General features: G+C 35.8%; 1 long non-coding RNA gene across 2 annotated transcripts; it reads right to left on the bottom strand.

Annotated features, from left to right (window-relative positions):
- Nucleotides 1-790: 790 nt before the first annotated feature.
- LOC137946450 (uncharacterized) lies at nt 791-11,704 on the bottom strand. Of its 2 annotated transcripts, none has more exons than XR_011111076.1 (5): nt 11,285-11,704; nt 10,443-10,611; nt 9,804-9,960; nt 9,474-9,553; nt 791-1,096 (listed from the first exon to the last, which is right to left on the bottom strand). It is a non-coding gene; the product is annotated as an uncharacterized lncRNA (long non-coding RNA). The 2 variants fall into 2 exon arrangements; XR_011111077.1 differs by having other exon boundaries at nt 9,842-9,960.
- Nucleotides 11,705-12,435: the final 731 nt, after the last annotated feature.

Below are 12,435 nucleotides of genomic sequence, written 5' to 3'. Positions count from 1 at the left end.
AAGATTAGAATTATGTTCCCTTTTGTTTTTTCCGGTTGTCAATTAAGTAATTATCGAGTGATGAATGAGAAAAGGAATTGAAGAGAATAGAAAGGAAGGTGGTTATGTACCAATTCGAGTAGATCTCATAAACTCTTAAGGAACAAAGGAAGAGAAATTGTCAGCATTGGAGGTCACTAGACATCTTTTATTTAATGTTGAAGAGCAGGTATGAAAGAGACTTACATGACTCCTATAATAACAAGTCTCATTGAGCTAGAATTATTATAGTGGAGTCTTATACGAGTCTCATAGGAGGAGATCTCACGGAAGAGTGTTAATTAAAAGTATTTTAATTATGTTAATTTTTTATTTATGTTCAGTTGTTTAATTATTCTAAGACTTATTTTTTCGTGTTTAACTTTGGGTGTAACTCGGACAAGGGTAGTTTAATTATAATTGAATTTTACTTATTTTTTCTATTATAAATAGAATTGTATTGTACTCAAATTAAAACAAGCTAATAAAGTATTTCTCTTTTCAAAAAATTCTAGTATTTCTCGTTAATAAAATATTAGGAGGATTCTCATTGTAGAATACTTTAAATTTCCTAAATCTTCTTGAATTATTAATAAACTTATTGGAACTAAAAGTTGGTGTAATTTATTCTTCGACTTCGAAATATGAATCAATCGATCAGATTATGTAATGAGACATGTCTTAAGTCAAAAGTGTATTAAAGCAAAAATCATCACTGGGAATAATATCTAATATTATTTATATATCAAAGATTGTTGTAACTTCTCGAGTATTCTCTAAATTGGGCAAATTCATTGGCATCCCAAAAGATATTGAACAGCCACTGATGAAAATGTTTCACAAAAAATTCATCCATTGTGCCAGAAAATAACTCTTTTCAAACAACAAATTGTCAGATCTGGCCATGAAAGAAAGTTACGACATCAGTCTCTGCATAACTCCACGACTGCCCTTGAAAACAAACAGGACGTATTTTACATTAGTATGTGCTTCTTCGCCTAGTTGCACCTAATCCACCCTCCATCAGAGATTCTCTCAAAGATGCGTCGATCGCCCATAGGAAATGTTTCTCTCCAGTCTGGAAACATAATTAGATAATTAAACACCATGCACAGAGGATACGTACTCAGTCAAGCTTCAACATGATACAAGCCCGAAAGCTTCATTAATACACTATTCAGTGTCATCAGTTATCAGTTTTCTTAGGAGACATGGCAATAACATCCACAGCAACCGATGAAATGGGAAGAGGAGTGAAGCATTCTCACAGCAGAAGTAGTCAGAGTAATCACATAAAAAGCAGGATCAACTAATGACATAAAATATCAATGGAAACCTCCCAAAAGCTCAGGTGGGAGGGGGATAGAAGGCATGGCTAGCGGACTAACCCCAGCCCAGATGAAGTTTACAGATCTTTTTCTGATCTCACCAGTACAGGTGTCCCAAATACGTCTTAAATTTTCAGAATATCTCCAAATACTACTGTTAAGAATAGTTGTTTAGCTGGAGAAGAGGGCAATTCAATCACATGTGGAGAGTCTCTTGTTACCAACCACTTTAAAAAATAACCGAGTGTCTAGAAACAGACAGAGATTACTGGTCATTGGATGGGGAAGCAAAAACTTTTCTGCTCTTTGGGCTATCCAGAAAATTTATGATGAGATTTCTGATATATCCTTTGAGTGGCGCATTGCTTGGAGCAGAGTGCCAAGATCTGCCAAGTCGGTTGCAGACAAAATCACTAAATCCGCAGTGTCAAAAGCTATCCTTTGTACCGGGTTCTCTCTTGATCTCTAAAAAAAGACCATGCCCTTGTATCTTATGTGGTATTCTATGATATATCCTATGCTATACTAGTCTTGCTTTAGCTTTCTTAATAAAAGTTTTGCACCACTTCAAAAAATCAAAAGACTGCAGAACACTGTCCAACAAAAAAGGAAAAAAAAAAGGACCAGCAATGCAATAAATGAATCCATTCAATCTTTTAGAAAGCAGATGGGACTCAACTAATCTGTGAATGTGAAGACCTTTAATTGCAGCCAAGTACCTCCAGCTAGTTTCACCTTACAATTTTTTAACTGCAGTCCATTGCATGAAGCACGGCGTGACAAGTAATATCAATGAAAAACAAATTCTGACTGTGCAAATAATCAACTAAATTCAGCAGTGTCAATCATAAGTTCTATGATAAGAAATGGAGGAAACAAATAGATTGCCGCCACACTGTCTGTTTTATGTTGAATCTTCACTCAAAAGAATAAGTTCCCTTTTTCTCAGAAGAAAATTATGGTACCACGGGTTCAAAAATGGAACAACAAAAGTAAAACAAGGTGCCAGAAGAGGTAAAATATCGAGCAGCCTCAGCCCAATTGCAAACCCAAGTTCATCTTACACTGACATTTTAGCTTAAGACTCAGTCAGAAACTCAATCAGTAGTACTTTTAAAACAGAATAAATAGAAAACTGAAGAGTCTTCCACTTTAGTTTACATTTCCATTATTAAAGATTTATATCTTTAGACAACACATGGAACCTAATTAATTCAAACAGAAAGGAAAGACCAGGAAAGAATGAAAATAGTGACCAGCACAAAAAAAAAATGGAAGGTGCACATCTTGACTGGCCTGAGCAATAACCTAGTGCAAGACGCAATTTTCTCACCCTGCTTTCTTTCTTTTTTTAGTAACATATACAGCTTTCTTATTAATTCTAATTTCCGACATGGAGTTGTTGTCAACTAATGAACTAAAGTGTAAGCTGAAAGGCGAGATTTCACTTCTTATTTACAATATGAAAACTGACCTCAGAACACTTGTCACTCTGTGAAACCAAAGAGCTAGTCACCATGCTTGTTTTAATTGCAATTTTGTAAATTTGACAGGAAGAAAGAGAAACAAAAACAAAAGAGTTCTTGGGAGAGAAATGAATAAAAGGAATAAAAGGGAAAATGTGGCGGTTGAACTAATGTTTTACTGACAAGTGACGTCCTTGCATCGATACATTTTTTTTCTTTTTGAAAATCACCTAGCTACTTTGACTGACAGCAGAGCCTTAAATGTGACTCAAACCATAGTCAAGTCCAGTAGAACCTGAACTGACCAACCACCAATTCATTAACAAGTCCTGTTTTCACCAGATAGATCTGCTCAGAAACTTGAATCACAGAAAGGCTCTGTTGACACATAATGTTAGAAGAAGAAAAAGGAATAGATGACAAGAAGAATTCAAAAGAGAGAAAGAGGAGGAAAAGGGAAAGAAAAGTATGTCGTTGACCTGGTATTTCATTGACCAACGACCCCCCTTTTTTTGAGAATAATGAGATTGAAAGGAGGAAAGAGACGATTGCAAAATACAAAAAAGGCCAATCAAGGAAAAGCCAACTAAAGGAAACTAAAAAACAACTATCACTAAAACACACAAACCAGATAAAACATTTCTAAAGCTTATTCAACCAACATTTACTGGATCAGTGTCACTCTCTCTTAGATGAGTTAGAGAGACACCCATCCTTGCAACAGCAGCCACCAAATGATTTTCACTTCTAAAATTATGCAACCATTGCAAATAAAGTGTTAGAAAATACATCCAGGGGTATTTTGATCATTTTATCCTCCAAGAGTATTTTGGTCATTTTACCACTTCAGTGGTTAATTTTTTATATGTAATCTTATTCTGCATGTTAAATTATATCAGTGATTAAATTTTCATGTACATAGGATGTGTATCTAGGGAGATATAAGGATATTAGGGTCTATTAAGTGTATAGGGGTATTTTTGTAGTTTGTAACTCAAAATACTTATTTAAGAAGTCTGGGAATTCGTGCACAGTTCCCAACAAAGCCTTTTCAGGCTCTTCAGAAAATTCTTCTTCTCCTTTCTCCTTTTCTCTCAATTTTCTCCTCTTCCTTCAACCAAATCTTGATTTTTACATGAAGATATTGATATAAGTCCAGAACTTCATCACAAGCATCAAAATCTCCAAGGTGGCTTAAGATCCATATCAAAACCACCCAAGCACAAGAGTGACCTCCTTTCCGAGCTATTTTATTCATAAAAAAATTTGAATTAGAATGATCATTCATTAAGAAGAGAACTGAGGGGCCTACAGGGCTGTACAAGAAACCAATAGTAACAATACCTAAAACAAGAACAACATGATCCAAAAAGTAAAAGAGCAAACTCTAATGCTCAACAATCTGGTAGGTATCTCCCACAATAAGATGTTGAGAAACACCATTTATTGCAAGAGCACCAGCAATATGACTAGATTCATGCCGTGTATGCATCCAAGTGATCCGAAGTGTAGAAGTAGTTTCCTCGATCTCATCAAAGAAACAACATAGATGCCAAGGAAAAGAGCAACCAGACACCCAGCTAATACCCACCGCCAAATCACACTCAACCATAAGTGGATTGGAAAAATCAGTCCCTAAACAATCACAATCCTTGAAGCAGAGTGTGTCACTCCACCTCAATGGAGTCAGTATTCCCCAAGGGGACAGTATACAAGGATGATCCTCCCATAATTAGGGAAAAGGGACCGCCTGACACTTAGTCATCAGGTAGGAGCCATAAAGCCAGCTGACTTTCTAAAAATGAGATATTAACTTACAACTCACAATTGGGATTCAGAAATTGGCTTAAAATGGAAACACTACTAACAAACTTCTGACTTGTATCTACAAAGAATCTGAGATCAAAATGGCTTTGTTAGTCTAAAGTGAAACTTTTAATTGAATTATTAACTCTAAAATATTGCAATCCTCGATGTATGGACAAAATCTGAGGTTTACAACAACCTTTAAAAGAAATTCGGACCCACACTCTGCTTTCATAAAATGATCAAGAATGTGGCCACGATCAGAAAGTATGGGGATAAAGCTGGATTTGCTCTGGGAAACTAAAGTTTTACAGATAGCTTTAATTTCAATTAACTGCCAACAAGGAAACTTCCAAGTTAGACATTGTGAAATCTGGAAATTACACAAACCATTTTTTTTTTTGGAAATTGCTATTACTTAGAATATTAAAGAAGGAAATGAGAATAGAAAGCAGTAAAGAGAGATTAAGAACAAAATCAAAGTACTAAAGAGAGAATAGAAAAATAGGATTAGACCTAATTTACGGATTGACACCTTCTATCTTCCTGTAACTCTCTTAAGATATGCACAATTACATAATTGCCCCTGAAAGTCAATTACTGTTGGAAAATATGGTACAGGGGTATATTGGTAGTTTTACCTACATGATACTTTTTTCTAGTGGACAGGTACCTTGTTAGGAGTTAGTCTACAAGAGTGTCTTAATACTTGGTCTATTTCTTATTTATTCAAGTGTATGTATTGGTAAAGGAGAGGGGTTTTTCTATCTTTTTAGTTCCTCTCTCATTAACTACTAAAACCTAATTAGAGGTCGTGCTTACCCCTATCGAGCAGCAGCCCCACAGGCTGCTTTTTCGACTTCTTCTCCTTCTCCTTCTTCTCCTCCTATTTAATTGCATCCGTTTTGACATGATATCAGAACCAAATTTCTTCCTTTTCAATGTTTAATCTCTACAAGAAGGTTTCTTTTTTAAATTTGTCCTGCTGACTTAATAAAGGTTAAATCTTTCCTATTTTTTCGACCATAACCATCAGGTTGATGGTCACTACTGCTCGTCGAGTCACTACTCATGCTAATACTGCCCTTCGAGGGTTAATTTTCTAATTTTTACCTCAAACACTGCTTGCATCATCATCTCTATGTTTGCGTCAACTTTAAATCTGAAATTGGTTGATGATTTGATTGATTTACTTTCTGAAATTTGGAATCGAAGTCTTCCAATATATTATTGAGAAGTCGATAGAAGCTAGAGGGTGAGAGACATCGATTCTATGCCTTAGTATGATATTTGCAGTGCCCACTTGATATGCATAGGCTGAGTTAAGGAGGGAAATTTTTTTCCTTGTTGATTTTGCTACTCCAGCATTGAGTAAAAGCTGGTGTGAGGTAGTTAAGCAGTATAACAGCCATTGGGGGTTCAGATGGTAAAGACTCACTCAATTCAGATTACTTCAGTAAAATTGAAAGAACAAAACTATGTACACTGGTCCAGATCTGTGTTAAATGTTTTTGAAGGCAAAGAGAAAGGCAAAATACCTTAAGAAAGATCCTCCTGAACATATAACTGAGGATTGGGAGGTTGAAGAATGACCTGGTTAGTGAATAGCAACTAACCCAAGTTTAGTGATCAAGTTATAAGTTGTAGAACCTCTAAACTATGTGGAATACGCTCGTCGCTATTTAATCCCAAGAAAGCCACCTATCAAAAGTATATGAGTTATATGTGAAATATTTCAATATAGAGAGAGATGTCGATCACTTACCGATTACTTTACTGAAATGCAAGGGGTTTTGCAGGAGAAGTGTCTTTCAACTGTTTACTACTAATGCTAATGAACTCCATAGGGACAAAAATCAGATTCAAGTGGCTCGATTTCTTGATGATCTTGGAACAGAATATGATACAATTCAAGCTCAACTGTTGGAGAATGATGATGCACCAACTCTTGAATAAGCTTCGAATCATGTGGTTTATATAGAAGATGCAATGGTTCATAAAAGTGAGAAGGCTTCTAATCATGTTGTTTGTATAGAAGATGCAATGGTTCTTAAAAGTGAAAAAGATGTTGAGACTGTGGATGAGTCCTCCTGTGGTTGTGGAGGAAATGGTAGAAGTCGTGGAAGAGACTCAAGGTGATAGAGAAGATAGAAAATGTATTCATTGTGGTCAGACAAACCATTTCTCAGATCGGTGTTGGGAGAAGTTTGGTAAACTAGTATGAGCAAATCCTACTAGGAAAGAGACTACAACCTATAATAGTCCATAACATGAAATTCAGCAGCTACTACAGCAGTTAGGTCATTTGACTTCTATGCTCGCATCCTTTACTTCTAAAGAAGTCGATCTTGCATCCTATTCACCAAGGCAAGCATAGGTGGAAAAATCAGAAGTATTTGATGTTCTTAAAGCTTTTTGTAAAATATAAATCAATTTGGTGCCTCCATTCATATTTTTGTACAAATAACGATCTCAAATTTTTGAATCTCAAGTTCACGTTATTTTGTGAAAGTCATGGTATTACACACCAAACATCATGTGTCTATACTCCTAAATAAAATGGGGTAGCAGGACGCAGAAATAGACAATCACTGGAAGTTGCACGCACATTATTGTTTCAATTAAATGTTCCTAACTCATTTTGGGGTGGTGCAATGTTAACTTCATGTTACTTGATAAAAGTTCATGTGCAAAGTGTTGAAAAATCATTACAAAAATTTTCATCTACAACCTCGGGTGCTTGGTCGTACTTGTTTTGCTCACTTGTTTCATCCTTCCACTGATAAATTATCTCATTCTATTAAGTGTATTTTTCCAAGATATTCTTGTCATCAAGAAGGATATAAATATTATGATCCCCTCAATTGCATATATTTGCTAATGTGATTCTTTGAAAATACTTCATACTTTGTGTCCTCTGATCAGCCTTCTTCTCTTATCTCAGTCTCAGTTAGATCGTCCGCTTACTGTTACGAATTCTCCTATTTCAGGTTTACAGTCTATGCCCATGTGTACTGCCACAAACCACCCATGAAGGCTATTCATGAGACCCCTTCTTTGGACCAACCATCATCTTCCTTGCCTGCAAATCCTCTCACTTCCACCCTATTGGCCTCTGAAAAGCTAAAACCTCATATACTTCTCGTCTCATATCAAAATATGGATCATTTGATTCTTTGTCACCTTCCAATAAATCATTTGTTATGTCCTTTGTCTACATCTTCTATACCCCTTCAGTGCAAGATGTTCTAGCTTTGCCTTAGTGGAAACAAGTATCTAGGAGGACGTGGAGTGTAGGAGACACTTTTGTAGGTTGTCGTTGCGTGTATACTATTAAGTATAATGTTGATGGAGGTATTGAACGGTTCAAGACTCAGTTGGTGGAAAAAGGGTACACTCAAACTTTTAGAATAGATGTCTTTGAGAATTTTTCTCTAATTACTAGATTTGTATTCGGATTTTGATCTCAATAGCTATGAATAAAGGGTGGACCTTATTTTAGCATGGCATTAAGTTTTTCTACATGACGATTTGAAAGAAGAAGCTTACATGGAGCAACCTCCAAGGTATATGTTGCTCAGGAAGAAATTGGGAAGGATTGCCAATTAAAGAAAGCCAGTTATGGTCTTAAACAAAGTCCTAGAACACGGTTTAAAATTTTCAATAAAGTTTTTATGAATTATGGATATACTATGAGCCATTTGATCACTCTATGTTTGTACTACGGAGACAATCTCGTGTTGTAATTCTGGTTGTTTATGTGGACAAGATTGTTTTATCATGGAATGAATGTAAGGGGATTCAAGAGGTTAAAGAATATCTAGTAACACATTTTCAGACAAAGGATTTAGGGCAGTTGAAATATATTCTTAGTATTGAAGTCGCCTGAAGTCCTGATGTATAGAATTTTAGGTGCACATCCTATAAAGAACAAAATTAATCATGTTCTTCATGAACTTGGGGACAAAAAACAATATAAATGTACGGTTGGGAAGCTACTATACTCTAAAGCTACAAAAACAGATATTTCTTTGTTGTAGGAATAGTTAGTCAATTTATGGAATCCCCATGCAAAAATACATTTATTAGCTATGCACAAAAATTTGAAATATCTGAAAGGAGTTCCAGGAGTATGATTGTGATATAAGCCACAAGGTAAGTTAAATGTTATGGGATATTCTGATGTTAACTATGCAGGTCAAAATCAAATAGAAGATCTACAACTAGATATTTTTGTTAAGTGGGAGGAAATTTAGTCAATCGAAGAAGTAAGAAACATAGTGTGCAAGTGCAGAAGTGGAATATAGAGTTATGAAACATATGGATAGTAACCTCATGTGGATAAAATCAGTTCTAATGGAAATAAGGCTCCAAGTCAATAAACCTATGGTTATGAAATGTGACAATTAGACTGCTATATTTATTGTAAATTATCCAATATTTCATGAGAGGATGAAACATATTGAAGTAGATTACCATTTTATTTGAAATATTGTCATGCAATTACTCCTTACATCCAATTCTTTGAACAATTGGAAGACATTTGTACTAAACCACTTGAGAAATGGGCTGATATGATAATTTATAACAAGTTGGAGTTGTCAGATATTTATGCTCTATCTAAATGCGTATAAGAAAACATGGTGCAGGGGTATATTGGTAATTTTACCTATGTAATACTTTCTTCTAATGACCAGCTACCTTGTCAGGAGTTAGTCTACAAGAGTGTCTTATAATTTGGTCCTTTTGTTATTTACTTCAAGTGTATTATGTACTAGAATAAGAGAGGGGCTTTTCTATCTTTTTAGTCCCTCTTACACTTAACTAATAAAGCCTAATAAGGGGTCATGCTTACCCTCATCGAGCAGCAGCCTGCATGCTGCTTTTTAGACTTTTTCTCCTTCTCCTTCTTCTCCTCCCCCTATCTATTTGCATCTGTTTCACAGTTACAAATAAGGGGCTATAGTTAGTAACCAAAATACCCTTATCAACACTATAATACTTCTAACATGCATAATATACTAGAGGTGCCAACTTGTAAATAATCGGTTTGTAAAACAGAGAATCTTCATAGAGATTTCTACTTCGTTGCTATCACTACTTTATAAATGTTTGTGAGGAAAGGTCAAAGTATGGCACTTTATATACCTAAGAAGGAACAACATGAATTAATAGATAGACCTACCTAAGAGAATGTGAGTATCTCCAAGATTACAAGTAGACCTTCTTTTATTTTCAACAAAATCTGTGCCATCAGCAAAAGGTGAAGTAGAACATTTATGAAGGATTTTTATATCAGAATACTGCTGCAGCAATAAGCATAATCTTGCCATTTCCAAGACCTGAACCAGAAATGTAAACAAATAACCAGCCAGGTATGCTAGATAATAGATGTTATATGAAACTCCAGTTGTCGTATCAATTCTACATAACATAAACAAGAAGTTTTTAAGATTTCAAGACCTCATACTAGAACCCCACCCACCCCCCACATATCTCTATTTCCTGGTGAGACTTGAAACACCTAAGAGCTCACACTACAAACACCACACTACAAGCACCCCATGTAACCATTGAGTCAAAAACCCAAATCCACAGTGTTAAAGATTGCATTGATCACATGTCTGGAACTTCTAGCTGATTCAGAAAAGAAAATATACATTAGGTCCATAAACATTAGAAGGAAAAATAAATGTTGTGGTCCACGGTGCGCATAGCTCAGTTGGAGAGCATCTCTGCTCCAAAGGTTTTTTCAGTTGATCCTTGTTCAAACTAAACAATATAAAATTAAATAAATTACAAAGCAACAAGTGAATAAGCTTACCAGGAGCAGGGAGCGATTTGGAACTTGTCATGATGAGTACCTTTCCAATAATTTTCGCTCCCATTGCGAGTCCAAGAACGACACAGAAACTCGAATCTTCTAACTAATTCATCAGGACACCTTGAACTTCTAAGGCAGCAGGTACGACAGCTCCACTGGAAGTTTCAACCTACAAAAATGGGAAAGGCACTCAGTTGTCAAAACTAGCAATCAACAGAACTAGAAATATTTTATCCAATAGTGTTTTTTTCCTACTGCGAGTCCTTCAATAAAATTGCCTTGCTTGCTTATGCCTTCAATCACTGAGACTTAACAGTTCTGTGGTGCTCAATTGAACAGATCATTTACATTAAAAGAGGTCAAACCATCGGAAGTGATCGCAAGGCCTTAAGACACTTCCAGAAATTAACAAAGAAATTAAAAAGAAAAGGGGATGAAGCACTTGCAAGGCTATAATTTTTGTCTAAAGTTTTTAGAAATCATGAAACCAGCCATAAAGAAGGATACACAGATTCACGGATAAAATATAAACTAACCAAAAACCCATCGATTTTAGGACTAGTATTTTCATCAGAATCTGTCATCGTATTATCCCAGAACACAGAAAGTTAAAAGATGTAGCTTTAAACGAATTTGAAGAAGCCACTTAAAACTAGTTGTTCCAACAAGAAGACTACAATTTCATTCTCCTGTTCTTGGCGATTCAAAACCTCAAAATAATCAATCAGACTTGAGAAAAACAGGACAAAAGTAGCCCACACTTCACTACTTCAGTTTTTCCTCCTCCTTTGGTAGAAAATTGAAATGCGTTAACAAAATGTTTATGAGACCAGTGAATTCACTTTCACCGGTCGTTTCACTCTTCGGGCTCTCGTTCTCCGCTCTCCACTCTCCTCTACCGCGACGTCGACGGCACCCACTTTGCCTCAGCCTCTGAAGAGGTTCTATCAAATTCATCCACGACATCCAGTGGTAAGATCAGCAACGCCGACCTGACTTCAGAAGATTGTTGTAAGGTGGAAAGCGAAAGCGAGGAGTCGGCTGGCTCTTCTCCAGGTTCGGATATCAAATTTCCGGATTTCAACGAGCCCCCATGGAGCAGAGCCAGCGCATGCCCGATTCTTTTCTTTTCTTTTCTTTTCTTTTCTTTTCTTTTAGGGGTCAATAGCTCTAGGTCCCTTCTATTTGATGAGGGATGGATGTCAAATTAGCTACTGCAATGGAGTTTTTATGCAGTTGCAGAGCTACTGTGGGAAAGAAGAGTTTTAGTTTGCTGTAAGCATAGTGTCTATAATGTGTATGTGAATGTTTTTGGCATTGGTTAGTTTTTCTCGTATTGCCTGTAACAGGGGAGTCCTTTGTAGCATTTGTATAATTTGCTTCAATTGTTATATCTATCCGTGTTATTATTAATCGGTGATTATTATGTTTGAAGCTAACTTTGCCTTTTATTAACTATTTTGATATTATAAAAGTAAATAATTGTTTGATTATTTATTTTTATATAATTAATTAATTAATTGAAATTTAAAATATTTAATTATTTATTAAAATATCACAAGTTCAAATCTATCTCAGTTTATTAATAAAAAAATTAAATACAACTATTTTAAAATTTAATAAACTAATTTTATATAATAAATTAATGATAGTTAATATTATATTTAATTACTAACCTTCATATCACGAACTTGAGAGTAAAACAGTACAAGCCGCAGGAATACCAAGATTCAGTGATGAAACCTACTACACTAAAGACAGAATCTATAAAAGAGAATAAAAAGGACAAACAAAGTTCCGATTCTAGACGAAGCTTCCGGCACTCCCATAGCCAGTGCGGCCAGTGTGGCCGGTAGTGCCCTTTGCACGCGCCGCTTCTCTTTCAGCTGCGTTCTCTTCGTATTTCTCCTGCTTGTTCATCTCCGCGTCGGTATATTTCTGGTCTTTCCTCTCGCGGGCCATCTCCTTCTCGGCTTCACTGTGCGCCCTCATC

The sequence above is a fragment of the Aristolochia californica genome, unplaced genomic scaffold (assembly GCF_029961685.1).
Source record: "Aristolochia californica isolate CCGP_79_NKW_82.1479 unplaced genomic scaffold, dmAriCali1.0.hap1 SCAF_12, whole genome shotgun sequence".
Lineage (NCBI taxonomy): Eukaryota > Viridiplantae > Streptophyta > Magnoliopsida > Piperales > Aristolochiaceae > Aristolochia > Aristolochia californica.
This window is presented reverse-complemented; position numbering and strand designations above follow the sequence as displayed.